Consider the following 25,327-nt stretch of genomic DNA (forward strand, 5'->3'; position numbering starts at 1 on the left):
TCTCATTACGTGGTTTCAATTTGTTGATCTGCGCTAGAAAAGAGAAAATTGCGTGTGCGAGTTGTGCAGAGGAGAGTGGACGTAACACGTTGTGTGTGCTTTTCTGCGGCTTGCACATGTGGCTTGGAATGTGCTGCCGTCTATGTGATGTTATCAACCTGCATGCGTGTAATAGCGATGCAGTTAGCAGTTTATGCGAACAATTTTCGCGATTAGTGACACTTCTTGTCGCCATATTACTCCGCGTAATATCATGCCACGTCCTTCATGTCGTTTTGAATTTGTGCCCGCGAAGTTCAGATCGATGTTGACGCACGAGAGGCTGCGGATGATGAGTGTTTATATTTCGCCAGCGCGTCCACTCACCACAGCTTTACGCCTACATTCAAAACATGCCAACTAAAATAAGAATAATAATAATAATAACAACAAAAAAGAAGTGCAGGCAAAAAAAAAATTAAAAAGAAAGGTGCCATCAGCACTCGGTGTTCCCAGGTGGTCTCCCTCCCAAGTACTGACCGAGCCCAATGCTGCTTAGCTTCGGGGATCGGACGAGAACCGGCGTATTCAGCATGGTATGGCCGATGGCGAGAAACGAAGGTTTCCGATGCTGCCTGTATCTAAAAGGGAGCATCGGCTCTCTACAGCTACAATGAATAGTCTTTACGGGTTACGGAAACGTCTCATTACGTGGTTTCAATTTGTTGATCTGCGCTAGAAAAGAGAAAATTGCGTGTGCGAGTTGTGCAGAGGAGAGTGGACGTAACACGTTGTGTGTGCTTTTCTGCGGCTTGCACATGTGGCTTGGAATGTGCTGCCGTCTATGTGATGTTATCAACCTGCATGCGTGTAATAGCGATGCAGTTAGCAGTTTATGCGAACAATTTTCGCGATTAGTGACACTTCTTGTCGCCATATTACTCCGCGTAATATCATGCCACGTCCTTCATGTCGTTTTGAATTTGTGCCCGCGAAGTTCAGATCGATGTTGACGCACGAGAGGCTGCGGATGATGAGTGTTTATATTTCGCCAGCGCGTCCACTCACCACAGCTTTACGCCTACATTCAAAACGTGCCAACTAAAATAATAATAATAATAATAATAACAACAAAAAAGAAGTGCAGGCAAAAAAAAATTAAAAAGAAAGGTGCCATCAGCACTCGGTGTTCCCAGGTGGTCTCCCTCCCAAGTACTGACCGAGCCCAATGCTGCTTAGCTTCGGGGATCGGACGAGAACCGGCGTATTCAGCATGGTATGGCCGATGGCGAGAAACGAAGGTTTCCGATGCTGCCTGTATCTAAAAGGGAGCATCGGCTCTCTACAGCTACAATGAATAGTCTTTACGGGTTACGGAAACGTCTCATTACGTGGTTTCAATTTGTTGATCTGCGCTAGAAAAGAGAAAATTGCGTGTGCGAGTTGTGCAGAGGAGAGTGGACGTAACACGTTGTGTGTGCTTTTCTGCGGCTTGCACATGTGGCTTGGAATGTGCTGCCGTCTATGTGATGTTATCAACCTGCATGCGTGTAATAGCGATGCAGTTAGCAGTTTATGCGAACAATTTTCGCGATTAGTGACACTTCTTGTCGCCATATTACTCCGCGTAATATCATGCCACGTCCTTCATGTCGTTTTGAATTTGTGCCCGCGAAGTTCAGATCGATGTTGACGCACGAGAGGCTGCGGATGATGAGTGTTTATATTTCGCCAGCGCGTCCACTCACCACAGCTTTACGCCTACATTCAAAACATGCCAACTAAAATAATAATAATAATAATAATAACAACAAAAAAGAAGTGCAGGCAAAAAAAAAATTAAAAAGAAAGGTGCCATCAGCACTCGGTGTTCCCAGGTGGTCTCCCTCCCAAGTACTGACCGAGCCCAATGCTGCTTAGCTTCGGGGATCGGACGAGAACCGGCGTATTCAGCATGGTATGGCCGATGGCGAGAAACGAAGGTTTCCGATGCTGCCTGTATCTAAAAGGGAGCATCGGCTCTCTACAGCTACAATGAATAGTCTTTACGGGTTACGGAAACGTCTCATTACGTGGTTTCAATTTGTTGATCTGCGCTAGAAAAGAGAAAATTGCGTGTGCGAGTTGTGCAGAGGAGAGTGGACGTAACACGTTGTGTGTGCTTTTCTGCGGCTTGCACATGTGGCTTGGAATGTGCTGCCGTCTATGTGATGTTATCAACCTGCATGCGTGTAATAGCGATGCAGTTAGCAGTTTATGCGAACAATTTTCGCGATTAGTGACACTTCTTGTCGCCATATTACTCCGCGTAATATCATGCCACGTCCTTCATGTCGTTTTGAATTTGTGCCCGCGAAGTTCAGATCGATGTTGACGCACGAGAGGCTGCGGATGATGAGTGTTTATATTTCGCCAGCGCGTCCACTCACCACAGCTTTACGCCTACATTTAAAACATGCCAACTAAAATAATAATAATAATAATAATAACAACAAAAAAGAAGTGCAGGCAAAAAAAAAATTAAAAAGAAAGGTGCCATCAGCACTCGGTGTTCCCAGGTGGTCTCCCTCCCAAGTACTGACCGAGCCCAATGCTGCTTAGCTTCGGGGATCGGACGAGAACCGGCGTATTCAGCATGGTATGGCCGATGGCGAGAAACGAAGGTTTCCGATGCTGCCTGTATCTAAAAGGGAGCATCGGCTCTCTACAGCTACAATGAATAGTCTTTACGGGTTACGGAAACGTCTCATTACGTGGTTTCAATTTGTTGATCTGCGCTAGAAAAGAGAAAATTGCGTGTGCGAGTTGTGCAGAGGAGAGTGGACGTAACACGTTGTGTGTGCTTTTCTGCGGCTTGCACATGTGGCTTGGAATGTGCTGCCGTCTATGTGATGTTATCAACCTGCATGCGTGTAATAGCGATGCAGTTAGCAGTTTATGCGAACAATTTTCGCGATTAGTGACACTTCTTGTCGCCATATTACTCCGCGTAATATCATGCCACGTCCTTCATGTCGTTTTGAATTTGTGCCCGCGAAGTTCAGATCGATGTTGACGCACGAGAGGCTGCGGATGATGAGTGTTTATATTTCGCCAGCGCGTCCACTCACCACAGCTTTACGCCTACATTCAAAACATGCCAACTAAAATAATAATAATAATAATAATAATAACAACAAAAAAGAAGTGCAGGCAAAAAAAAAAATTAAAAAGAAAGGTGCCATCAGCACTCGGTGTTCCCAGGTGGTCTCCCTCCCAAGTACTGACCGAGCCCAATGCTGCTTAGCTTCGGGGATCGGACGAGAACCGGCGTATTCAGCATGGTATGGCCGATGGCGAGAAACGAAGGTTTCCGATGCTGCCTGTATCTAAAAGGGAGCATCGGCTCTCTACAGCTACAATGAATAGTCTTTACGGGTTACGGAAACGTCTCATTACGCGGTTTCAATTTGTTGATCTGCGCTAGAAAAGAGAAAATTGCGTGTGCGAGTTGTGCAGAGGAGAGTGGACGTAACACGTTGTGTGTGCTTTTCTGCGGCTTGCACATGTGGCTTGGAATGTGCTGCCGTCTATGTGATGTTATCAACCTGCATGCGTGTAATAGCGATGCAGTTAGCAGTTTATGCGAACAATTTTCGCGATTAGTGACACTTCTTGTCGCCATATTACTCCGCGTAATATCATGCCACGTCCTTCATGTCGTTTTGAATTTGTGCCCGCGAAGTTCAGATCGATGTTGACGCACGAGAGGCTGCGGATGATGAGTGTTTATATTTCGCCAGCGCGTCCACTCACCACAGCTTTACGCCTACATTCAAAACATGCCAACTAAAATAATAATAATAATAATAATAACAACAAAAAAGAAGTGCAGGCAAAAAAAAAATTAAAAAGAAAGGTGCCATCAGCACTCGGTGTTCCCAGGTGGTCTCCCTCCCAAGTACTGACCGAGCCCAATGCTGCTTAGCTTCGGGGATCGGACGAGAACCGGCGTATTCAGCATGGTATGGCCGATGGCGAGAAACGAAGGTTTCCGATGCTGCCTGTATCTAAAAGGGAGCATCGGCTCTCTACAGCTACAATGAATAGTCTTTACGGGTTACGGAAACGTCTCATTACGTGGTTTCAATTTGTTGATCTGCGCTAGAAAAGAGAAAATTGCGTGTGCGAGTTGTGCAGAGGAGAGTGGACGTAACACGTTGTGTGTGCTTTTCTGCGGCTTGCACATGTGGCTTGGAATGTGCTGCCGTCTATGTGATGTTATCAACCTGCATGCGTGTAATAGCGATGCAGTTAGCAGTTTATGCGAACAATTTTCGCGATTAGTGACACTTCTTGTCGCCATATTACTCCGCGTAATATCATGCCATGTCCTTCATGTCGTTTTGAATTTGTGCCCGCGAAGTTCAGATCGATGTTGACGCACGAGAGGCTGCGGATGATGAGTGTTTATATTTCGCCAGCGCGTCCACTCACCACAGCTTTACGCCTACATTCAAAACGTGCCAACTAAAATAATAATAATAATAATAATAACAACAAAAAAGAAGTGCAGGCAAAAAAAAAATTAAAAAGAAAGGTGCCATCAGCACTCGGTGTTCCCAGGTGGTCTCCCTCCCAAGTACTGACCGAGCCCAATGCTGCTTAGCTTCGGGGATCGGACGAGAACCGGCGTATTCAGCATGGTATGGCCGATGGCGAGAAACGAAGGTTTCCGATGCTGCCTGTATCTAAAAGGGAGCATCGGCTCTCTACAGCTACAATGAATAGTCTTTACGGGTTACGGAAACGTCTCATTACGTGGTTTCAATTTGTTGATCTGCGCTAGAAAAGAGAAAATTGCGTGTGCGAGTTGTGCAGAGGAGAGTGGACGTAACACGTTGTGTGTGCTTTTCTGCGGCTTGCACATGTGGCTTGGAATGTGCTGCCGTCTATGTGATGTTATCAACCTGCATGCGTGTAATAGCGATGCAGTTAGCAGTTTATGCGAACAATTTTCGCGATTAGTGACACTTCTTGTCGCCATATTACTCCGCGTAATATCATGCCACGTCCTTCATGTCGTTTTGAATTTGTGCCCGCGAAGTTCAGATCGATGTTGACGCACGAGAGGCTGCGGATGATGAGTGTTTATATTTCGCCAGCGCGTCCACTCACCACAGCTTTACGCCTACATTCAAAACATGCCAACTAAAATAATAATAATAATAATAATAATAACAACAAAAAAGAAGTGCAGGCAAAAAAAAAAATTAAAAAGAAAGGTGCCATCAGCACTCGGTGTTCCCAGGTGGTCTCCCTCCCAAGTACTGACCGAGCCCAATGCTGCTTAGCTTCGGGGATCGGACGAGAACCGGCGTATTCAGCATGGTATGGCCGATGGCGAGAAACGAAGGTTTCCGATGCTGCCTGTATCTAAAAGGGAGCATCGGCTCTCTACAGCTACAATGAATAGTCTTTACGGGTTACGGAAACGTCTCATTACGTGGTTTCAATTTGTTGATCTGCGCTAGAAAAGAGAAAATTGCGTGTGCGAGTTGTGCAGAGGAGAGTGGACGTAACACGTTGTGTGTGCTTTTCTGCGGCTTGCACATGTGGCTTGGAATGTGCTGCCGTCTATGTGATGTTATCAACCTGCATGCGTGTAATAGCGATGCAGTTAGCAGTTTATGCGAACAATTTTCGCGATTAGTGACACTTCTTGTCGCCATATTACTCCGCGTAATATCATGCCACGTCCTTCATGTCGTTTTGAATTTGTGCCCGCGAAGTTCAGATCGATGTTGACGCACGAGAGGCTGCGGATGATGAGTGTTTATATTTCGCCAGCGCGTCCACTCACCACAGCTTTACGCCTACATTCAAAACGTGCCAACTAAAATAATAATAATAATAATAATAACAAAAAAGAAGTGCAGGCAAAAAAAAAATTAAAAAGAAAGGTGCCATCAGCACTCGGTGTTCCCAGGTGGTCTCCCTCCCAAGTACTGACCGAGCCCAATGCTGCTTAGCTTCGGGGATCGGACGAGAACCGGCGTATTCAGCATGGTATGGCCGATGGCGAGAAACGAAGGTTTCCGATGCTGCCTGTATCTAAAAGGGAGCATCGGCTCTCTACAGCTACAATGAATAGTCTTTACGGGTTACGGAAACGTCTCATTACGTGGTTTCAATTTGTTGATCTGCGCTAGAAAAGAGAAAATTGCGTGTGCGAGTTGTGCAGAGGAGAGTGGACGTAACACGTTGTGTGTGCTTTTCTGCGGCTTGCACATGTGGCTTGGAATGTGCTGCCGTCTATGTGATGTTATCAACCTGCATGCGTGTAATAGCGATGCAGTTAGCAGTTTATGCGAACAATTTTCGCGATTAGTGACACTTCTTGTCGCCATATTACTCCGCGTAATATCATGCCACGTCCTTCATGTCGTTTTGAATTTGTGCCCGCGAAGTTCAGATCGATGTTGACGCACGAGAGGCTGCGGATGATGAGTGTTTATATTTCGCCAGCGCGTCCACTCACCACAGCTTTACGCCTACATTCAAAACATGCCAACTAAAATAATAATAATAATAATAATAACAACAAAAAAGAAGTGCAGGCAAAAAAAAAATTAAAAAGAAAGGTGCCATCAGCACTCGGTGTTCCCAGGTGGTCTCCCTCCCAAGTACTGACCGAGCCCAATGCTGCTTAGCTTCGGGGATCGGACGAGAACCGGCGTATTCAGCATGGTATGGCCGATGGCGAGAAACGAAGGTTTCCGATGCTGCCTGTATCTAAAAGGGAGCATCGGCTCTCTACAGCTACAATGAATAGTCTTTACGGGTTACGGAAACGTCTCATTACGTGGTTTCAATTTGTTGATCTGCGCTAGAAAAGAGAAAATTGCGTGTGCGAGTTGTGCAGAGGAGAGTGGACGTAACACGTTGTGTGTGCTTTTCTGCGGCTTGCACATGTGGCTTGGAATGTGCTGCCGTCTATGTGATGTTATCAACCTGCATGCGTGTAATAGCGATGCAGTTAGCAGTTTATGCGAACAATTTTCGCGATTAGTGACACTTCTTGTCGCCATATTACTCCGCGTAATATCATGCCACGTCCTTCATGTCGTTTTGAATTTGTGCCCGCGAAGTTCAGATCGATGTTGACGCACGAGAGGCTGCGGATGATGAGTGTTTATATTTCGCCAGCGCGTCCACTCACCACAGCTTTACGCCTACATTCAAAACATGCCAACTAAAATAATAATAATAATAATAATAACAACAAAAAAGAAGTGCAGGCAAAAAAAAAAATTAAAAAGAAAGGTGCCATCAGCACTCGGTGTTCCCAGGTGGTCTCCCTCCCAAGTACTGACCGAGCCCAATGCTGCTTAGCTTCGGGGATCGGACGAGAACCGGCGTATTCAGCATGGTATGGCCGATGGCGAGAAACGAAGGTTTCCGATGCTGCCTGTATCTAAAAGGGAGCATCGGCTCTCTACAGCTACAATGAATAGTCTTTACGGGTTACGGAAACGTCTCATTACGTGGTTTCAATTTGTTGATCTGCGCTAGAAAAGAGAAAATTGCGTGTGCGAGTTGTGCAGAGGAGAGTGGACGTAACACGTTGTGTGTGCTTTTCTGCGGCTTGCACATGTGGCTTGGAATGTGCTGCCGTCTATGTGATGTTATCAACCTGCATGCGTGTAATAGCGATGCAGTTAGCAGTTTATGCGAACAATTTTCGCGATTAGTGACACTTCTTGTCGCCATATTACTCCGCGTAATATCATGCCACGTCCTTCATGTCGTTTTGAATTTGTGCCCGCGAAGTTCAGATCGATGTTGACGCACGAGAGGCTGCGGATGATGAGTGTTTATATTTCGCCAGCGCGTCCACTCACCACAGCTTTACGCCTACATTCAAAACATGCCAACTAAAATAATAATAATAATAATAATAACAACAAAAAAGAAGTGCAGGCAAAAAAAAAAATTAAAAAGAAAGGTGCCATCAGCACTCGGTGTTCCCAGGTGGTCTCCCTCCCAAGTACTGACCGAGCCCAATGCTGCTTAGCTTCGGGGATCGGACGAGAACCGGCGTATTCAGCATGGTATGGCCGATGGCGAGAAACGAAGGTTTCCGATGCTGCCTGTATCTAAAAGGGAGCATCGGCTCTCTACAGCTACAATGAATAGTCTTTACGGGTTACGGAAACGTCTCATTACGTGGTTTCAATTTGTTGATCTGCGCTAGAAAAGAGAAAATTGCGTGTGCGAGTTGTGCAGAGGAGAGTGGACGTAACACGTTGTGTGTGCTTTTCTGCGGCTTGCACATGTGGCTTGGAATGTGCTGCCGTCTATGTGATGTTATCAACCTGCATGCGTGTAATAGCGATGCAGTTAGCAGTTTATGCGAACAATTTTCGCGATTAGTGACACTTCTTGTCGCCATATTACTCCGCGTAATATCATGCCACGTCCTTCATGTCGTTTTGAATTTGTGCCCGCGAAGTTCAGATCGATGTTGACGCACGAGAGGCTGCGGATGATGAGTGTTTATATTTCGCCAGCGCGTCCACTCACCACAGCTTTACGCCTACATTCAAAACATCCCAACTAAAATAATAATAATAATAATAATAACAACAAAAAAGAAGTGCAGGCAAAAAAAAAATTAAAAAGAAAGGTGCCATCAGCACTCGGTGTTCCCAGGTGGTCTCCCTCCCAAGTACTGACCGAGCCCAATGCTGCTTAGCTTCGGGGATCGGACGAGAACCGGCGTATTCAGCATGGTATGGCCGATGGCGAGAAACGAAGGTTTCCGATGCTGCCTGTATCTAAAAGGGAGCATCGGCTCTCTACAGCTACAATGAATAGTCTTTACGGGTTACGGAAACGTCTCATTACGCGGTTTCAATTTGTTGATCTGCGCTAGAAAAGAGAAAATTGCGTGTGCGAGTTGTGCAGAGGAGAGTGGACGTAACACGTTGTGTGTGCTTTTCTGCGGCTTGCACATGTGGCTTGGAATGTGCTGCCGTCTATGTGATGTTATCAACCTGCATGCGTGTAATAGCGATGCAGTTAGCAGTTTATGCGAACAATTTTCGCGATTAGTGACACTTCTTGTCGCCATATTACTCCGCGTAATATCATGCCACGTCCTTCATGTCGTTTTGAATTTGTGCCCGCGAAGTTCAGATCGATGTTGACGCACGAGAGGCTGCGGATGATGAGTGTTTATATTTCGCCAGCGCGTCCACTCACCACAGCTTTACGCCTACATTCAAAACATGCCAACTAAAATAATAATAATAATAATAATAACAACAAAAAAGAAGTGCAGGCAAAAAAAAAATTAAAAAGAAAGGTGCCATCAGCACTCGGTGTTCCCAGGTGGTCTCCCTCCCAAGTACTGACCGAGCCCAATGCTGCTTAGCTTCGGGGATCGGACGAGAACCGGCGTATTCAGCATGGTATGGCCGATGGCGAGAAACGAAGGTTTCCGATGCTGCCTGTATCTAAAAGGGAGCATCGGCTCTCTACAGCTACAATGAATAGTCTTTACGGGTTACGGAAACGTCTCATTACGCGGTTTCAATTTGTTGATCTGCGCTAGAAAAGAGAAAATTGCGTGTGCGAGTTGTGCAGAGGAGAGTGGACGTAACACGTTGTGTGTGCTTTTCTGCGGCTTGCACATGTGGCTTGGAATGTGCTGCCGTCTATGTGATGTTATCAACCTGCATGCGTGTAATAGCGATGCAGTTAGCAGTTTATGCGAACAATTTTCGCGATTAGTGACACTTCTTGTCGCCATATTACTCCGCGTAATATCATGCCACGTCCTTCATGTCGTTTTGAATTTGTGCCCGCGAAGTTCAGATCGATGTTGACGCACGAGAGGCTGCGGATGATGGGTGTTTATATTTCGCCAGCGCGTCCACTCACCACAGCTTTACGCCTACATTCAAAACATGCCAACTAAAATAATAATAATAATAATAATAACAACAAAAAAGAAGTGCAGGCAAAAAAAAAAATTAAAAAGAAAGGTGCCATCAGCACTCGGTGTTCCCAGGTGGTCTCCCTCCCAAGTACTGACCGAGCCCAATGGTGCTTAGCTTCGGGGATCGGACGAGAACCGGCGTATTCAGCAAGGTATGGCCGATGGCGAGAAACGAAGGTTTCCGATGCTGCCTGTATCTAAAAGGGAGCATCGGCTCTCTACAGCTACAATGAATAGTCTTTACGGGTTACGGAAACGTCTCATTACGTGGTTTCAATTTGTTGATCTGCGCTAGAAAAGAGAAAATTGCGTGTGCGAGTTGTGCAGAGGAGAGTGGACGTAACACGTTGTGTGTGCTTTTCTGCGGCTTGCACATGTGGCTTGGAATGTGCTGCCGTCTATGTGATGTTATCAACCTGCATGCGTGTAATAGCGATGCAGTTAGCAGTTTATGCGAACAATTTTCGCGATTAGTGACACTTCTTGTCGCCATATTACTCCGCGTAATATCATGCCACGTCCTTCATGTCGTTTTGAATTTGTGCCCGCGAAGTTCAGATCGATGTTGACGCACGAGAGGCTGCGGATGATGAGTGTTTATATTTCGCCAGCGCGTCCACTCACCACAGCTTTACGCCTACATTCAAAACATGCCAACTAAAATAATAATAATAATAATAATAATAATAATAACAACAAAAAAGAAGTGCAGGCAAAAAAAAAAATTAAAAAGAAAGGTGCCATCAGCACTCGGTGTTCCCAGGTGGTCTCCCTCCCAAGTACTGACCGAGCCCAATGCTGCTTAGCTTCGGGGATCGGACGAGAACCGGCGTATTCAGCATGGTATGGCCGATGGCGAGAAACGAAGGTTTCCGATGCTGCCTGTATCTAAAAGGGAGCATCGGCTCTCTACAGCTACAATGAATAGTCTTTACGGGTTACGGAAACGTCTCATTACGTGGTTTCAATTTGTTGATCTGCGCTAGAAAAGAGAAAATTGCGTGTGCGAGTTGTGCAGAGGAGAGTGGACGTAACACGTTGTGTGTGCTTTTCTGCGGCTTGCACATGTGGCTTGGAATGTGCTGCCGTCTATGTGATGTTATCAACCTGCATGCGTGTAATAGCGATGCAGTTAGCAGTTTATGCGAACAATTTTCGCGATTAGTGACACTTCTTGTCGCCATATTACTCCGCGTAATATCATGCCACGTCCTTCATGTCGTTTTGAATTTGTGCCCGCGAAGTTCAGATCGATGTTGACGCACGAGAGGCTGCGGATGATGAGTGTTTATATTTCGCCAGCGCGTCCACTCACCACAGCTTTACGCCTACATTCAAAACATGCCAACTAAAATAATAATAATAATAATAATAATAATAATAACAACAAAAAAGAAGTGCAGGCAAAAAAAAAAATTAAAAAGAAAGGTGCCATCAGCACTCGGTGTTCCCAGGTGGTCTCCCTCCCAAGTACTGACCGAGCCCAATGCTGCTTAGCTTCGGGGATCGGACGAGAACCGGCGTATTCAGCATGGTATGGCCGATGGCGAGAAACGAAGGTTTCCGATGCTGCCTGTATCTAAAAGGGAGCATCGGCTCTCTACAGCTACAATGAATAGTCTTTACGGGTTACGGAAACGTCTCATTACGTGGTTTCAATTTGTTGATCTGCGCTAGAAAAGAGAAAATTGCGTGTGCGAGTTGTGCAGAGGAGAGTGGACGTAACACGTTGTGTGTGCTTTTCTGCGGCTTGCACATGTGGCTTGGAATGTGCTGCCGTTTATGTGATGTTATCAACCTGCATGCGTGTAATAGCGATGCAGTTAGCAGTTTATGCGAACAATTTTCGCGATTAGTGACACTTCTTGTCGCCATATTACTCCGCGTAATATCATGCCACGTCCTTCATGTCGTTTTGAATTTGTGCCCGCGAAGTTCAGATCGATGTTGACGCACGAGAGGCTGCGGATGATGAGTGTTTATATTTCGCCAGCGCGTCCACTCACCACAGCTTTACGCCTACATTCAAAACATGCCAACTAAAATAATAATAATAATAATAATAACAACAAAAAAGAAGTGCAGGCAAAAAAAAAATTAAAAAGAAAGGTGCCATCAGCACTCGGTGTTCCCAGGTGGTCTCCCTCCCAAGTACTGATCGAGCCCAATGCTGCTTAGCTTCGGGGATCGGACGAGAACCGGCGTATTCAGCATGGTATGGCCGATGGCGAGAAACGAAGGTTTCCGATGCTGCCTGTATCTAAAAGGGAGCATCGGCTCTCTACAGCTACAATGAATAGTCTTTACGGGTTACGGAAACGTCTCATTACGTGGTTTCAATTTGTTGATCTGCGCTAGAAAAGAGAAAATTGCGTGTGCGAGTTGTGCAGAGGAGAGTGGACGTAACACGTTGTGTGTGCTTTTCTGCGGCTTGCACATGTGGCTTGGAATGTGCTGCCGTTTATGTGATGTTATCAACCTGCATGCGTGTAATAGCGATGCAGTTAGCAGTTTATGCGAACAATTTTCGCGATTAGTGACACTTCTTGTCGCCATATTACTCCGCGTAATATCATGCCACGTCCTTCATGTCGTTTTGAATTTGTGCCCGCGAAGTTCAGATCGATGTTGACGCACGAGAGGCTGCGGATGATGAGTGTTTATATTTCGCCAGCGCGTCCACTCACCACAGCTTTACGCCTACATTCAAAACATGCCAACTAAAATAATAATAATAATAATAATAACAACAAAAAAGAAGTGCAGGCAAAAAAAAAATTAAAAAGAAAGGTGCCATCAGCACTCGGTGTTCCCAGGTGGTCTCCCTCCCAAGTACTGATCGAGCCCAATGCTGCTTAGCTTCGGGGATCGGACGAGAACCGGCGTATTCAGCATGGTATGGCCGATGGCGAGAAACGAAGGTTTCCGATGCTGCCTGTATCTAAAAGGGAGCATCGGCTCTCTACAGCTACAATGAATAGTCTTTACGGGTTACGGAAACGTCTCATTACGTGGTTTCAATTTGTTGATCTGCGCTAGAAAAGAGAAAATTGCGTGTGCGAGTTGTGCAGAGGAGAGTGGACGTAACACGTTGTGTGTGCTTTTCTGCGGCTTGCACATGTGGCTTGGAATGTGCTGCCGTCTATGTGATGTTATCAACCTGCATGCGTGTAATAGCGATGCAGTTAGCAGTTTATGCGAACAATTTTCGCGATTAGTGACACTTCTTGTCGCCATATTACTCCGCGTAATATCATGCCACGTCCTTCATGTCGTTTTGAATTTGTGCCCGCGAAGTTCAGATCGATGTTGACGCACGAGAGGCTGCGGATGATGAGTGTTTATATTTCGCCAGCGCGTCCACTCACCACAGCTTTACGCCTACATTCAAAACATGCCAACTAAAATAATAATAATAATAATAATAACAACAAAAAAGAAGTGCAGGCAAAAAAAAAATTAAAAAGAAAGGTGCCATCAGCACTCGGTGTTCCCAGGTGGTCTCCCTCCCAAGTACTGACCGAGCCCAATGCTGCTTAGCTTCGGGGATCGGACGAGAACCGGCGTATTCAGCATGGTATGGCCGATGGCGAGAAACGAAGGTTTCCGATGCTGCCTGTATCTAAAAGGGAGCATCGGCTCTCTACAGCTACAATGAATAGTCTTTACGGGTTACGGAAACGTCTCATTACGTGGTTTCAATTTGTTGATCTGCTCTAGAAAAGAGAAAATTGCGTGTGCGAGTTGTGCAGAGGAGAGTGGACGTAACACGTTGTGTGTGCTTTTCTGCGGCTTGCACATGTGGCTTGGAATGTGCTGCCGTCTATGTGATGTTATCAACCTGCATGCGTGTAATAGCGATGCAGTTAGCAGTTTATGCGAACAATTTTCGCGATTAGTGACACTTCTTGTCGCCATATTACTCCGCGTAATATCATGCCACGTCCTTCATGTCGTTTTGAATTTGTGCCCGCGAAGTTCAGATCGATGTTGACGCACGAGAGGCTGCGGATGATGAGTGTTTATATTTCGCCAGCGCGTCCACTCACCACAGCTTTACGCCTACATTCAAAACATGCCAACTAAAATAATAATAATAATAATAACAACAACAAAAAAGAAGTGCAGGCAAAAAAAAAAAATTAAAAAGAAAGGTGCCATCAGCACTCGGTGTTCCCAGGTGGTCTCCCTCCCAAGTACTGACCGAGCCCAATGCTGCTTAGCTTCGGGGATCGGACGAGAACCGGCGTATTCAGCATGGTATGGCCGATGGCGAGAAACGAAGGTTTCCGATGCTGCCTGTATCTAAAAGGGAGCATCGGCTCTCTACAGCTACAATGAATAGTCTTTACGGGTTACGGAAACGTCTCATTACGTGGTTTCAATTTGTTGATCTGCGCTAGAAAAGAGAAAATTGCGTGTGCGAGTTGTGCAGAGGAGAGTGGACGTAACACGTTGTGTGTGCTTTTCTGCGGCTTGCACATGTGGCTTGGAATGTGCTGCCGTCTATGTGATGTTATCAACCTGCATGCGTGTAATAGCGATGCAGTTAGCAGTTTATGCGAACAATTTTCGCGATTAGTGACACTTCTTGTCGCCATATTACTCCGCGTAATATCATGCCACGTCCTTCATGTCGTTTTGAATTTGTGCCCGCGAAGTTCAGATCGATGTTGACGCACGAGAGGCTGCGGATGATGAGTGTTTATATTTCGCCAGCGCGTCCACTCACCACAGCTTTACGCCTACATTCAAAACATGCCAACTAAAATAATAATAATAATAATAATAACAACAAAAAAGAAGTGCAGGCAAAAAAAAAAATTAAAAAGAAAGGTGCCATCAGCACTCGGTGTTCCCAGGTGGTCTCCCTCCCAAGTACCGACCGAGCCCAATGCTGCTTAGCTTCGGGGATCGGACGAGAACCGGCGTATTCAGCATGGTATGGCCGATGGCGAGAAACGAAGGTTTCCGATGCTGCCTGTATCTAAAAGGGAGCATCGGCTCTCTACAGCTACAATGAATAGTCTTTACGGGTTACGGAAACGTCTCATTACGTGGTTTCAATTTGTTGATCTGCGCTAGAAAAGAGAAAATTGCGTGTGCGAGTTGTGCAGAGGAGAGTGGACGTAACACGTTGTGTGTGCTTTTCTGCGGCTTGCACATGTGGCTTGGAATGTGCTGCCGTCTATGTGATGTTATCAACCTGCATGCGTGTAATAGCGATGCAGTTAGCAGTTTATGCGAACAATTTTCGCGATTAGTGACACTTCTTGTCGCCATATTACTCCGCGTAATATCATGCCACGTCCTTCATGTCGTTTTGAATTTGTGCCCGCGAAGTTCAGATCGATGTTGACGCACGAGAGGCTGCGGATGATGAGTGTTTATATTTCGCCAGCGCGTCCACTCACCACAGCTTTACGCCTACATTCAAAACATGCCAACTAAAATAATAATAATAATAATAATAACAACAAAAAAGAAGTGCAGGCAAAAAAAAAAAATTAAAAAGAAAGGTGCCATCAGCACTCGGTGTTCCCAGGTGGTCTCCCTCCCAAGTACTGACCGAGCCCAATGCTGCTTAGCTTCGGGGATCGGACGAGAACCGGCGTATTCAGCATGGTATGGCCGATGGCGAGAAACGAAGGTTTCCGATGCTGCCTGTATCTAAAAGGGAGCATCGGCTCTCTACAGCTACAATGAATAGTCTTTACGGGTTACGGAAACGTCTCATTACGTGGTTTCAATTTGTTGATCTGCGCTAGAAAAGAGAAAATTGCGTGTGCGAGTTGTGCAGAGGAGAGTGGACGTAACACGTTGTGTGTGCTTTTCTGCGGCTTGCACATGTGGCTTGGAATGTGCTGCCGTCTATGTGATGTTATCAACCTGCATGCGTGTAATAGCGATGCAGTTAGCAGTTTATGCGAACAATTTTCGCGATTAGTGACACTTCTTGTCGCCATATTACTCCGCGTAATATCATGCCACGTCCTTCATGTCGTTTTGAATTTGTGCCCGCGAAGTTCAGATCGATGTTGACGCACGAGAGGCTGCGGATGATGAGTGTTTATATTTCGCCAGCGCGTCCACTCACCACAGCTTTACGCCTACATTCAAAACATGCCAACTAAAATAATAATAATAATAATAATAACAACAAAAAAGAAGTGCAGGCAAAAAAAAAAAATTAAAAAGAAAGGTGCCATCAGCACTCGGTGTTCCCAGGTGGTCTCCCTCCCAAGTACTGACCGAGCCCAATGCTGCTTAGCTTCGGGGATCGGACGAGAACCGGCGTATTCAGCATGGTATGGCCGATGGCGAGAAACGAAGGTTTCCGATGCTGCCTGTATCTAAAAGGGAGCATCGGCTCTCTACAGCTACAATGAATAGTCTTTACGGGTTACGGAAACGTCTCATTACGCGGTTTCAATTTGTTGATCTGCGCTAGAAAAGAGAAAATTGCGTGTGCGAGTTGTGCAGAGGAGAGTGGACGTAACACGTTGTGTGTGCTTTTCTGCGGCTTGCACATGTGGCTTGGAATGTGCTGCCGTCTATGTGATGTTATCAACCTGCATGCGTGTAATAGCGATGCAGTTAGCAGTTTATGCGAACAATTTTCGCGATTAGTGACACTTCTTGTCGCCATATTACTCCACGTAATATCATGCCACGTCCTTCATGTCGTTTTGAATTTGTGCCCGCGAAGTTCAGATCGATGTTGACGCACGAGAGGCTGCGGATGATGAGTGTTTATATTTCGCCAGCGCGTCCACTCACCACAGCTTTACGCCTACATTCAAAACATGCCAACTAAAATAATAATAATAATAATAATAACAACAAAAAAGAAGTGCAGGCAAAAAAAAAATTAAAAAGAAAGGTGCCATCAGCACTCGGTGTTCCCAGGTGGTCTCCCTCCCAAGTACTGACCGAGCCCAATGCTGCTTAGCTTCGGGGATCGGACGAGAACCGGCGTATTCAGCATGGTATGACCGATGGCGAGAAACGAAGGTTTCCGATGCTGCCTGTATCTAAAAGGGAGCATCGGCTCTCTACAGCTACAATGAATAGTCTTTACGGGTTACGGAAACGTCTCATTACGTGGTTTCAATTTGTTGATCTGCGCTAGAAAAGAGAAAATTGCGTGTGCGAGTTGTGCAGAGGAGAGTGGACGTAACACGTTGTGTGTGCTTTTCTGCGGCTTGCACATGTGGCTTGGAATGTGCTGCCGTCTATGTGATGTTATCAACCTGCATGCGTGTAATAGCGATGCAGTTAGCAGTTTATGCGAACAATTTTCGCGATTAGTGACACTTCTTGTCGCCATATTACTCCGCGTAATATCATGCCACGTCCTTCATGTCGTTTTGAATTTGTGCCCGCGAAGTTCAGATCGATGTTGACGCACGAGAGGCTGCGGATGATGAGTGTTTATATTTCGCCAGCGCGTCCACTCACCACAGCTTTACGCCTACATTCAAAACATGCCAACTAAAATAATAATAATAATAATAATAACAACAAAAAAGAAGTGCAGGCAAAAAGAAAAAATTAAAAAGAAAGGTGCCATCAGCACTCGGTGTTCCCAGGTGGTCTCCCTCCCAAGTACTGACCGAGCCCAATGCTGCTTAGCTTCGGGGATCGGACGAGAACCGGCGTATTCAGCATGGTATGGCCGATGGCGAGAAACGAAGGTTTCCGATGCTGCCTGTATCTAAAAGGGAGCATCGGCTCTCTACAGCTACAATGAATAGTCTTTACGGGTTACGGAAACGTCTCATTACGTGGTTTCAATTTGTTGATCTGCGCTAGAAAAGAGAAAATTGCGTGTGCGAGTTGTGCAGAGGAGAGTGGACGTAACACGTTGTGTGTGCTTTTCTGCGGCTTGCACATGTGGCTTGGAATGTGCTGCCGTCTATGTGATGTTATCAACCTGCATGCGTGTAATAGCGATGCAGTTAGCAGTTTATGCGAACAATTTTCGCGATTAGTGACACTTCTTGTCGCCATATTACTCCGCGTAATATCATGCCACGTCCTTCATGTCGTTTTGAATTTGTGCCCGCGAAGTTCAGATCGATGTTGACGCACGAGAGGCTGCGGATGATGAGTGTTTATATTTCGCCAGCGCGTCCACTCACCACAGCTTTACGCCTACATTCAAAACATGCCAACTAAAATAATAATAATAATAACAACAAAAAAGAAGTGCAGGCAAAAAAAAAATTAAAAAGAAAGGTGCCATCAGCACTCGGTGTTCCCAGGTGGTCTCCCTCCCAAGTACTGACCGAGCCCAATGCTGCTTAGCTTCGGGGATCGGACGAGAACCGGCGTATTCAGCATGGTATGGCCGATGGCGAGAAACGAAGGTTTCCGATGCTGCCTGTATCTAAAAGGGAGCATCGGCTCTCTACAGCTACAATGAATAGTCTTTACGGGTTACGGAAACGTCTCATTACGTGGTTTCAATTTGTTGATCTGCGCTAGAAAAGAGAAAATTGCGTGTGCGAGTTGTGCAGAGGAGAGTGGACGTAACACGTTGTGTGTGCTTTTCTGCGGCTTGCACATGTGGCTTGGAATGTGCTGCCGTCTATGTGATGTTATCAACCTGCATGCGTGTAATAGCGATGCAGTTAGCAGTTTATGCGAACAATTTTCGCGATTAGTGACACTTCTTGTCGCCATATTACTCCGCGTAATATCATGCCACGTCCTTCATGTCGTTTTGAATTTGTGCCCGCGAAGTTCAGATCGATGTTGACGCACGAGAGGCTGCGGATGATGAGTGTTTATATTTCGCCAGCGCGTCCACTCACCACAGCTTTACGCCTACATTCAAAACATGCCAACTAAAATAATAATAATAATAATAATAACAACAAAAAAGTAGTGCAGGCAAAAAAAAAAATTAAAAAGAAAGGTGCCATCAGCACTCGGTGTTCCCAGGTGGTCTCCCTCCCAAGTACTGACCGAGCCCAATGCTGCTTAGCTTCGGGGATCGGACGAGAACCGGCGTATTCAGCATGGTATGGCCGATGGCGAGAAACGAAGGTTTCCGATGCTGCCTGTATCTAAAAGGGAGCATCGGCTCTCTACAGCTACAATGAATAGTCTTTACGGGTTACGGAAACGTCTCATTACGTGGTTTCAATTTGTTGATCTGCGCTAGAAAAGAGAAAATTGCGTGTGCGAGTTGTGCAGAGGAGAGTGGACGTAACACGTTGTGTGTGCTTTTCTGCGGCTTGCACATGTGGCTTGGAATGTGCTGCCGTCTATGTGATGTTATCAACCTGCATGCGTGTAATAGCGATGCAGTTAGCAGTTTATGCGAACAATTTTCGCGATTAGTGACACTTCTTGTCGCCATATTACTCCGCGTAATATCATGCCACGTCCTTCATGTCGTTTTGAATTTGTGCCCGCGAAGTTCAGATCGATGTTGACGCACGAGAGGCTGCGGATGATGAGTGTTTATATTTCGCCAGCGCGTCCACTCACCACAGCTTTACGCCTACATTCAAAACATGCCAACTAAAATAATAATAATAATAATAATAACAACAAAAAAGAAGTGCAGGCAAAAAAAAAATTAAAAAGAAAGGTGCCATCAGCACTCGGTGTTCCCAGGTGGTCTCCCTCCCAAGTACTGACCGAGCCCAATGCTGCTTAGCTTCGGGGATCGGACGAGAACCGGCGTATTCAGCATGGTATGGCCGATGGCGAGAAACGAAGGTTACCGATGCTGCCTGTATCTAAAAGGGAGCATCGGCTCTCTACAGCTACAATGAATAGTCTTTACGGGTTACGGAAACGTCTCATTACGTGGTTTCAATTTGTTGATCTGCGCTAGAAAAGAGAAAATTGCGTGTGCGAGTTGTGCAGAGGAGAGTGGACGTAACACGTTGTGTGTGCTTTTCTGCGGCTTGCACATGTGGCTTGGAATGTGCTGCCGTCTATGTGATGTTATCAACCTGCATGCGTGTAATAGCGATGCAGTTAGCAGTTTATGCGAACAATTTTCGCGATTAGTGACACTTCTTGTCGCCATATTACTCCGCGTAATATCATGCCACGTCCTTCATGTCGTTTTGAATTTGTGCCCGCGAAGTTCAGATCGATGTTGACGCACGAGAGGCTGCGGATGATGAGTGTTTATATTTCGCCAGCGCGTCCACTCACCACAGCTTTACGCCTACATTCAAAACGTGCCAACTAAAATAATAATAATAATAATAATAACAACAAAAAAGAAGTGCAGGCAAAAAAAAAAATTAAAAAGAAAGGTGCCATCAGCACTCGGTGTTCCCAGGTGGTCTCCCTCCCAAGTACTGACCGAGCCCAATGCTGCTTAGCTTCGGGGATCGGACGAGAACCGGCGTATTCAGCATGGTATGGCCGATGGCGAGAAACGAAGGTTTCCGATGCTGCCTGTATCTAAAAGGGAGCATCGGCTCTCTACAGCTACAATGAATAGTCTTTACGGGTTACGGAAACGTCTCATTACGTGGTTTCAATTTGTTGATCTGCGCTAGAAAAGAGAAAATTGCGTGTGCGAGTTGTGCAGAGGAGAGTGGACGTAACACGTTGTGTGTGCTTTTCTGCGGCTTGCACATGTGGCTTGGAATGTGCTGCCGTCTATGTGATGTTATCAACCTGCATGCGTGTAATAGCGATGCAGTTAGCAGTTTATGCGAACAATTTTCGCGATTAGTGACACTTCTTGTCGCCATATTACTCCGCGTAATATCATGCCACGTCCTTCATGTCGTTTTGAATTTGTGCCCGCGAAGTTCAGATCGATGTTGACGCACGAGAGGCTGCGGATGATGAGTGTTTATATTTCGCCAGCGCGTCCACTCACCACAGCTTTACGCCTACATTCAAAACATGCCAACTAAAATAATAATAATAATAATAATAATAACAACAAAAAAGAAGTGCAGGCAAAAAAAAAAATTAAAAAGAAAGGTGCCATCAGCACTCGGTGTTCCCAGGTGGTCTCCCTCCCAAGTACTGACCGAGCCCAATGCTGCTTAGCTTCGGGGATCGGACGAGAACCGGCGTATTCAGCATGGTATGGCCGATGGCGAGAAACGAAGGTTTCCGATGCTGCCTGTATCTAAAAGGGAGCATCGGCTCTCTACAGCTACAATGAATAGTCTTTACGGGTTACGGAAACGTCTCATTACGTGGTTTCAATTTGTTGATCTGCGCTAGAAAAGAGAAAATTGCGTGTGCGAGTTGTGCAGAGGAGAGTGGACGTAACACGTTGTGTGTGCTTTTCTGCGGCTTGCACATGTGGCTTGGAATGTGCTGCCGTCTATGTGATGTTATCAACCTGCATGCGTGTAATAGCGATGCAGTTAGCAGTTTATGCGAACAATTTTCGCGATTAGTGACACTTCTTGTCGCCATATTACTCCGCGTAATATCATGCCACGTCCTTCATGTCGTTTTGAATTTGTGCCCGCGAAGTTCAGATCGATGTTGACGCACGAGAGGCTGCGGATGATGAGTGTTTATATTTCGCCAGCGCGTCCACTCACCACAGCTTTACGCCTACATTCAAAACATGCCAACTAAAATAATAATAATAATAATAATAACAACAAAAAAGAAGTGCAGGCAAAAAAAAAAAATTAAAAAGAAAGGTGCCATCAGCACTCGGTGTTCCCAGGTGGTCTCCCTCCCAAGTACTGACCGAGCCCAATGCTGCTTAGCTTCGGGGATCGGACGAGAACCGGCGTATTCAGCATGGTATGGCCGATGGCGAGAAACGGTTTCCGATGCTGCCTGTATCTAAAAGGGAGCATCGGCTCTCTACAGCTACAATGAATAGTCTTTACGGGTTACGGAAACGTCTCATTACGTGGTTTCAATTTGTTGATCTGCGCTAGAAAAGAGAAAATTGCGTGTGCGAGTTGTGCAGAGGAGAGTGGACGTAACACGTTGTGTGTGCTTTTCTGCGGCTTGCACATGTGGCTTGGAATGTGCTGCCGTCTATGTGATGTTATCAACCTGCATGCGTGTAATAGCGATGCAGTTAGCAGTTTATGCGAACAATTTTCGCGATTAGTGACACTTCTTGTCGCCATATTACTCCGCGTAATATCATGCCACGTCCTTCATGTCGTTTTGAATTTGTGCCCGCGAAGTTCAGATCGATGTTGACGCACGAGAGGCTGCGGATGATGAGTGTTTATATTTTGCCAGCGCGTCCACTCACCACAGCTTTACGCCTACATTCAAAACATGCCAACTAAAATAATAATAATAATAATAATAACAACAAAAAAGAAGTGCAGGCAAAAAAAAAATTAAAAAGAAAGGTGCCATCAGCACTCGGTGTTCCCAGGTGGTCTCCCTCCCAAGTACTGACCGAGCCCAATGCTGCTTAGCTTCGGGGATCGGACGAGAACCGGCGTATTCAGCATGGTATGGCCGATGGCGAGAAACGAAGGTTTCCGATGCTGCCTGTATCTAAAAGGGAGCATCGGCTCTCTACAGCTACAATGAATAGTCTTTACGGGTTACGGAAACGTCTCATTACGCGGTTTCAATTTGTTGATCTGCGCTAGAAAAGAGAAAATTGCGTGTGCGAGTTGTGCAGAGGAGAGTGGACGTAACACGTTGTGTGTGCTTTTCTGCGGCTTGCACATGTGGCTTGGAATGTGCTGCCGTCTATGTGATGTTATCAACCTGCATGCGTGTAATAGCGATGCAGTTAGCAGTTTATGCGAACAATTTTCGCGATTAGTGACACTTCTTGTCGCCATATTACTCCGCGTAATATCATGCCACGTCCTTCATGTCGTTTTGAATTTGTGCCCGCGAAGTTCAGATCGATGTTGACGCACGAGAGGCTGCGGATGATGAGTGTTTATATTTCGCCAGCGCGTCCACTCACCACAGCTTTACGCCTACATTCAAAACATGCCAACTAAAATAATAATAATAATAATAATAACAACAAAAAAGAAGTGCAGGCAAAAAAAAAAATTAAAAAGAAAGGTGCCATCAGCACTCGGTGTTCCCAGGTGGTCTCCCTCCCAAGTACTGACCGAGCCCAATGCTGCTTAGCTTCGCGGATCGGACGAGAACCGGCGTATTCAGCATGGTATGGCCGATGGCGAGAAACGAAGGTTTCCGATGCTGCCTGTATCTAAAAGGGAGCATCGGCTCTCTACAGCTACAATGAATAGTCTTTACGGGTTACGGAAACGTCTCATTACGTGGTTTCAATTTGTTGATCTGCGCTAGAAAAGAGAAAATTGCGTGTGCGAGTTGTGCAGAGGAGAGTGGACGTAACACGTTGTGTGTGCTTTTCTGCGGCTTGCACATGTGGCTTGGAATGTGCTGCCGTCTATGTGATGTTATCAACCTGCATGCGTGTAATAGCGATGCAGTTAGCAGTTTATGCGAACAATTTTCGCGATTAGTGACACTTCTTGTCGCCATATTACTCCGCGTAATATCATGCCACGTCCTTCATGTCGTTTTGAATTTGTGCCCGCGAAGTTCAGATCGATGTTGACGCACGAGAGGCTGCGGATGATGAGTGTTTATATTTCGCCAGCGCGTCCACTCACCACAGCTTTACGCCTACATTCAAAACATGCCAACTAAAATAATAATAATAATAATAATAACAACAAAAAAGAAGTGCAGGCAAAAAAAAAAATTAAAAAGAAAGGTGCCATCAGCACTCGGTGTTCCCAGGTGGTCTCCCTCCCAAGTACTGACCGAGCCCAATGCTGCTTAGCTTCGGGGATCGGACGAGAACCGGCGTATTCAGCATGGTATGGCCGATGGCGAGAAACGAAGGTTTCCGATGCTGCCTGTATCTAAAAGGGAGCATCGGCTCTCTACAGCTACAATGAATAGTCTTTACGGGTTACGGAAACGTCTCATTACGCGGTTTCAATTTGTTGATCTGCGCTAGAAAAGAGAAAATTGCGTGTGCGAGTTGTGCAGAGGAGAGTGGACGTAACACGTTGTGTGTGCTTTTCTGCGGCTTGCACATGTGGCTTGGAATGTGCTGCCGTCTATGTGATGTTATCAACCTGCATGCGTGTAATAGCGATGCAGTTAGCAGTTTATGCGAACAATTTTCGCGATTAGTGACACTTCTTGTCGCCATATTACTCCGCGTAATATCATGCCACGTCCTTCATGTCGTTTTGAATTTGTGCCCGCGAAGTTCAGATCGATGTTGACGCACGAGAGGCTGCGGATGATGAGTGTTTATATTTCGCCAGCGCGTCCACTCACCACAGCTTTACGCCTACATTCAAAACATGCCAACTAAAATAATAATAATAATAATAATAACAACAAAAAAGAAGTGCAGGCAAAAAAAAAAAAATTAAAAAGAAAGGTGCCATCAGCACTCGGTGTTCCCAGGTGGTCTCCCTCCCAAGTACTGACCGAGCCCAATGCTGCTTAGCTTCGGGGATCGGACGAGAACCGGCGTATTCAGCATGGTATGGCCGATGGCGAGAAACGAAGGTTTCCGATGCTGCCTGTATCTAAAAGGGAGCATCGGCTCTCTACAGCTACAATGAATAGTCTTTACGGGTTACGGAAACGTCTCATTACGCGGTTTCAATTTGTTGATCTGCGCTAGAAAAGAGAAAATTGCGTGTGCGAGTTGTGCAGAGGAGAGTGGACGTAACACGTTGTGTGTGCTTTTCTGCGGCTTGCACATGTGGCTTGGAATGTGCTGCCGTCTATGTGATGTTATCAACCTGCATGCGTGTAATAGCGATGCAGTTAGCAGTTTATGCGAACAATTTTCGCGATTAGTGACACTTCTTGTCGCAATATTACTCCGCGTAATATCATGCCACGTCCTTCATGTCGTTTTGAATTTGTGCCCGCGAAGTTCAGATCGATGTTGACGCACGAGAGGCTGCGGATGATGGGTGTTTATATTTCGCCAGCGCGTCCACTCACCACAGCTTTACGCCTACATTCAAAACATCCCAACTAAAATAATAATAATAATAATAATAACAACGAAAAAGAAGTGCAGGCAAAAAAAAAAATTAAAAAGAAAGGTGCCATCAGCACTCGGTGTTCCCAGGTGGTCTCCCTCCCAAGTACTGACCGAGCCCAATGCTGCTTAGCTTCGGGGATCGGACGAGAACCGGCGTATTCAGCATGGTATGGCCGATGGCGAGAAACGAAGGTTTCCGATGCTGCCTGTATCTAAAAGGGAGCATCGGCTCTCTACAGCTACAATGAATAGTCTTTACGGGTTACGGAAACGTCTCATTACGTGGTTTCAATTTGTTGATCTGCGCTAGAAAAGAGAAAATTGCGTGTGCGAGTTGTGCAGAGGAGAGTGGACGTAACACG

General features: G+C 45.9%; 35 non-coding genes and 2 pseudogenes across 35 annotated transcripts; all 37 read right to left on the minus strand.

The window, feature by feature from the left end:
* Positions 1–470: 470 nt before the first annotated feature.
* LOC142580726 (5S ribosomal RNA) lies at positions 471–589 on the minus strand. Its single transcript, XR_012827869.1, has one exon. It is a non-coding gene; the product is annotated as a 5S ribosomal RNA (ribosomal RNA).
* A 561-nt stretch (positions 590–1,150) lies between these two features.
* On the minus strand, positions 1,151–1,269 carry LOC142580728 (5S ribosomal RNA). The gene has a single exon (XR_012827870.1). It is a non-coding gene; the product is annotated as a 5S ribosomal RNA (ribosomal RNA).
* A 562-nt stretch (positions 1,270–1,831) lies between these two features.
* Positions 1,832–1,950, minus strand: LOC142580729 (5S ribosomal RNA). Its single transcript, XR_012827871.1, has one exon. It is a non-coding gene; the product is annotated as a 5S ribosomal RNA (ribosomal RNA).
* A 562-nt stretch (positions 1,951–2,512) lies between these two features.
* On the minus strand, positions 2,513–2,631 carry LOC142580730 (5S ribosomal RNA). Its single transcript, XR_012827872.1, has one exon. It is a non-coding gene; the product is annotated as a 5S ribosomal RNA (ribosomal RNA).
* Positions 2,632–3,197: 566 nt separating this feature from the next.
* On the minus strand, positions 3,198–3,316 carry LOC142580731 (5S ribosomal RNA). Its single transcript, XR_012827873.1, has one exon. It is a non-coding gene; the product is annotated as a 5S ribosomal RNA (ribosomal RNA).
* Positions 3,317–3,878: 562 nt separating this feature from the next.
* LOC142580732 (5S ribosomal RNA) lies at positions 3,879–3,997 on the minus strand. Its single transcript, XR_012827874.1, has one exon. It is a non-coding gene; the product is annotated as a 5S ribosomal RNA (ribosomal RNA).
* A 562-nt stretch (positions 3,998–4,559) lies between these two features.
* LOC142580733 (5S ribosomal RNA) lies at positions 4,560–4,678 on the minus strand. The gene has a single exon (XR_012827875.1). It is a non-coding gene; the product is annotated as a 5S ribosomal RNA (ribosomal RNA).
* A 566-nt stretch (positions 4,679–5,244) lies between these two features.
* On the minus strand, positions 5,245–5,363 carry LOC142580734 (5S ribosomal RNA). Its single transcript, XR_012827876.1, has one exon. It is a non-coding gene; the product is annotated as a 5S ribosomal RNA (ribosomal RNA).
* A 559-nt stretch (positions 5,364–5,922) lies between these two features.
* On the minus strand, positions 5,923–6,041 carry LOC142580735 (5S ribosomal RNA). Its single transcript, XR_012827877.1, has one exon. It is a non-coding gene; the product is annotated as a 5S ribosomal RNA (ribosomal RNA).
* Positions 6,042–6,603: 562 nt separating this feature from the next.
* On the minus strand, positions 6,604–6,722 carry LOC142580737 (5S ribosomal RNA). The gene has a single exon (XR_012827879.1). It is a non-coding gene; the product is annotated as a 5S ribosomal RNA (ribosomal RNA).
* Positions 6,723–7,285: 563 nt separating this feature from the next.
* Positions 7,286–7,404, minus strand: LOC142580738 (5S ribosomal RNA). Its single transcript, XR_012827880.1, has one exon. It is a non-coding gene; the product is annotated as a 5S ribosomal RNA (ribosomal RNA).
* Positions 7,405–7,967: 563 nt separating this feature from the next.
* LOC142580739 (5S ribosomal RNA) lies at positions 7,968–8,086 on the minus strand. The gene has a single exon (XR_012827881.1). It is a non-coding gene; the product is annotated as a 5S ribosomal RNA (ribosomal RNA).
* A 562-nt stretch (positions 8,087–8,648) lies between these two features.
* On the minus strand, positions 8,649–8,767 carry LOC142580740 (5S ribosomal RNA). The gene has a single exon (XR_012827882.1). It is a non-coding gene; the product is annotated as a 5S ribosomal RNA (ribosomal RNA).
* A 562-nt stretch (positions 8,768–9,329) lies between these two features.
* Positions 9,330–9,448, minus strand: LOC142580741 (5S ribosomal RNA). Its single transcript, XR_012827883.1, has one exon. It is a non-coding gene; the product is annotated as a 5S ribosomal RNA (ribosomal RNA).
* Positions 9,449–10,011: 563 nt separating this feature from the next.
* On the minus strand, positions 10,012–10,130 carry LOC142580368 (5S ribosomal RNA; annotated as a pseudogene).
* Positions 10,131–10,702: 572 nt separating this feature from the next.
* LOC142580744 (5S ribosomal RNA) lies at positions 10,703–10,821 on the minus strand. Its single transcript, XR_012827885.1, has one exon. It is a non-coding gene; the product is annotated as a 5S ribosomal RNA (ribosomal RNA).
* A 572-nt stretch (positions 10,822–11,393) lies between these two features.
* LOC142580745 (5S ribosomal RNA) lies at positions 11,394–11,512 on the minus strand. Its single transcript, XR_012827886.1, has one exon. It is a non-coding gene; the product is annotated as a 5S ribosomal RNA (ribosomal RNA).
* Positions 11,513–12,074: 562 nt separating this feature from the next.
* Positions 12,075–12,193, minus strand: LOC142580236 (5S ribosomal RNA). Its single transcript, XR_012827666.1, has one exon. It is a non-coding gene; the product is annotated as a 5S ribosomal RNA (ribosomal RNA).
* A 562-nt stretch (positions 12,194–12,755) lies between these two features.
* On the minus strand, positions 12,756–12,874 carry LOC142580237 (5S ribosomal RNA). Its single transcript, XR_012827667.1, has one exon. It is a non-coding gene; the product is annotated as a 5S ribosomal RNA (ribosomal RNA).
* A 562-nt stretch (positions 12,875–13,436) lies between these two features.
* On the minus strand, positions 13,437–13,555 carry LOC142580746 (5S ribosomal RNA). Its single transcript, XR_012827887.1, has one exon. It is a non-coding gene; the product is annotated as a 5S ribosomal RNA (ribosomal RNA).
* Positions 13,556–14,119: 564 nt separating this feature from the next.
* Positions 14,120–14,238, minus strand: LOC142580747 (5S ribosomal RNA). Its single transcript, XR_012827888.1, has one exon. It is a non-coding gene; the product is annotated as a 5S ribosomal RNA (ribosomal RNA).
* A 563-nt stretch (positions 14,239–14,801) lies between these two features.
* On the minus strand, positions 14,802–14,920 carry LOC142580308 (5S ribosomal RNA). Its single transcript, XR_012827734.1, has one exon. It is a non-coding gene; the product is annotated as a 5S ribosomal RNA (ribosomal RNA).
* Positions 14,921–15,484: 564 nt separating this feature from the next.
* On the minus strand, positions 15,485–15,603 carry LOC142580748 (5S ribosomal RNA). The gene has a single exon (XR_012827889.1). It is a non-coding gene; the product is annotated as a 5S ribosomal RNA (ribosomal RNA).
* A 564-nt stretch (positions 15,604–16,167) lies between these two features.
* On the minus strand, positions 16,168–16,286 carry LOC142580750 (5S ribosomal RNA). The gene has a single exon (XR_012827891.1). It is a non-coding gene; the product is annotated as a 5S ribosomal RNA (ribosomal RNA).
* A 562-nt stretch (positions 16,287–16,848) lies between these two features.
* On the minus strand, positions 16,849–16,967 carry LOC142580242 (5S ribosomal RNA). Its single transcript, XR_012827672.1, has one exon. It is a non-coding gene; the product is annotated as a 5S ribosomal RNA (ribosomal RNA).
* Positions 16,968–17,531: 564 nt separating this feature from the next.
* On the minus strand, positions 17,532–17,650 carry LOC142580751 (5S ribosomal RNA). Its single transcript, XR_012827892.1, has one exon. It is a non-coding gene; the product is annotated as a 5S ribosomal RNA (ribosomal RNA).
* A 556-nt stretch (positions 17,651–18,206) lies between these two features.
* LOC142580752 (5S ribosomal RNA) lies at positions 18,207–18,325 on the minus strand. The gene has a single exon (XR_012827893.1). It is a non-coding gene; the product is annotated as a 5S ribosomal RNA (ribosomal RNA).
* A 563-nt stretch (positions 18,326–18,888) lies between these two features.
* LOC142580753 (5S ribosomal RNA) lies at positions 18,889–19,007 on the minus strand. The gene has a single exon (XR_012827894.1). It is a non-coding gene; the product is annotated as a 5S ribosomal RNA (ribosomal RNA).
* A 562-nt stretch (positions 19,008–19,569) lies between these two features.
* LOC142580754 (5S ribosomal RNA) lies at positions 19,570–19,688 on the minus strand. Its single transcript, XR_012827895.1, has one exon. It is a non-coding gene; the product is annotated as a 5S ribosomal RNA (ribosomal RNA).
* A 563-nt stretch (positions 19,689–20,251) lies between these two features.
* LOC142580755 (5S ribosomal RNA) lies at positions 20,252–20,370 on the minus strand. Its single transcript, XR_012827896.1, has one exon. It is a non-coding gene; the product is annotated as a 5S ribosomal RNA (ribosomal RNA).
* A 566-nt stretch (positions 20,371–20,936) lies between these two features.
* On the minus strand, positions 20,937–21,055 carry LOC142580756 (5S ribosomal RNA). The gene has a single exon (XR_012827897.1). It is a non-coding gene; the product is annotated as a 5S ribosomal RNA (ribosomal RNA).
* A 564-nt stretch (positions 21,056–21,619) lies between these two features.
* LOC142580757 (5S ribosomal RNA) lies at positions 21,620–21,738 on the minus strand. The gene has a single exon (XR_012827898.1). It is a non-coding gene; the product is annotated as a 5S ribosomal RNA (ribosomal RNA).
* A 559-nt stretch (positions 21,739–22,297) lies between these two features.
* Positions 22,298–22,416, minus strand: LOC142580758 (5S ribosomal RNA). Its single transcript, XR_012827899.1, has one exon. It is a non-coding gene; the product is annotated as a 5S ribosomal RNA (ribosomal RNA).
* Positions 22,417–22,979: 563 nt separating this feature from the next.
* LOC142580437 (5S ribosomal RNA) lies at positions 22,980–23,098 on the minus strand (annotated as a pseudogene).
* Positions 23,099–23,661: 563 nt separating this feature from the next.
* LOC142580759 (5S ribosomal RNA) lies at positions 23,662–23,780 on the minus strand. The gene has a single exon (XR_012827900.1). It is a non-coding gene; the product is annotated as a 5S ribosomal RNA (ribosomal RNA).
* A 565-nt stretch (positions 23,781–24,345) lies between these two features.
* Positions 24,346–24,464, minus strand: LOC142580761 (5S ribosomal RNA). Its single transcript, XR_012827902.1, has one exon. It is a non-coding gene; the product is annotated as a 5S ribosomal RNA (ribosomal RNA).
* Positions 24,465–25,027: 563 nt separating this feature from the next.
* Positions 25,028–25,146, minus strand: LOC142580762 (5S ribosomal RNA). The gene has a single exon (XR_012827903.1). It is a non-coding gene; the product is annotated as a 5S ribosomal RNA (ribosomal RNA).
* Between the last annotated feature and the right edge of the window lie 181 nt (positions 25,147–25,327).

This window comes from Dermacentor variabilis, chromosome 4 (genome assembly GCF_050947875.1).
Source record: "Dermacentor variabilis isolate Ectoservices chromosome 4, ASM5094787v1, whole genome shotgun sequence".
In the NCBI taxonomy this organism is placed as follows: Eukaryota; Metazoa; Arthropoda; class Arachnida; order Ixodida; family Ixodidae; genus Dermacentor; species Dermacentor variabilis.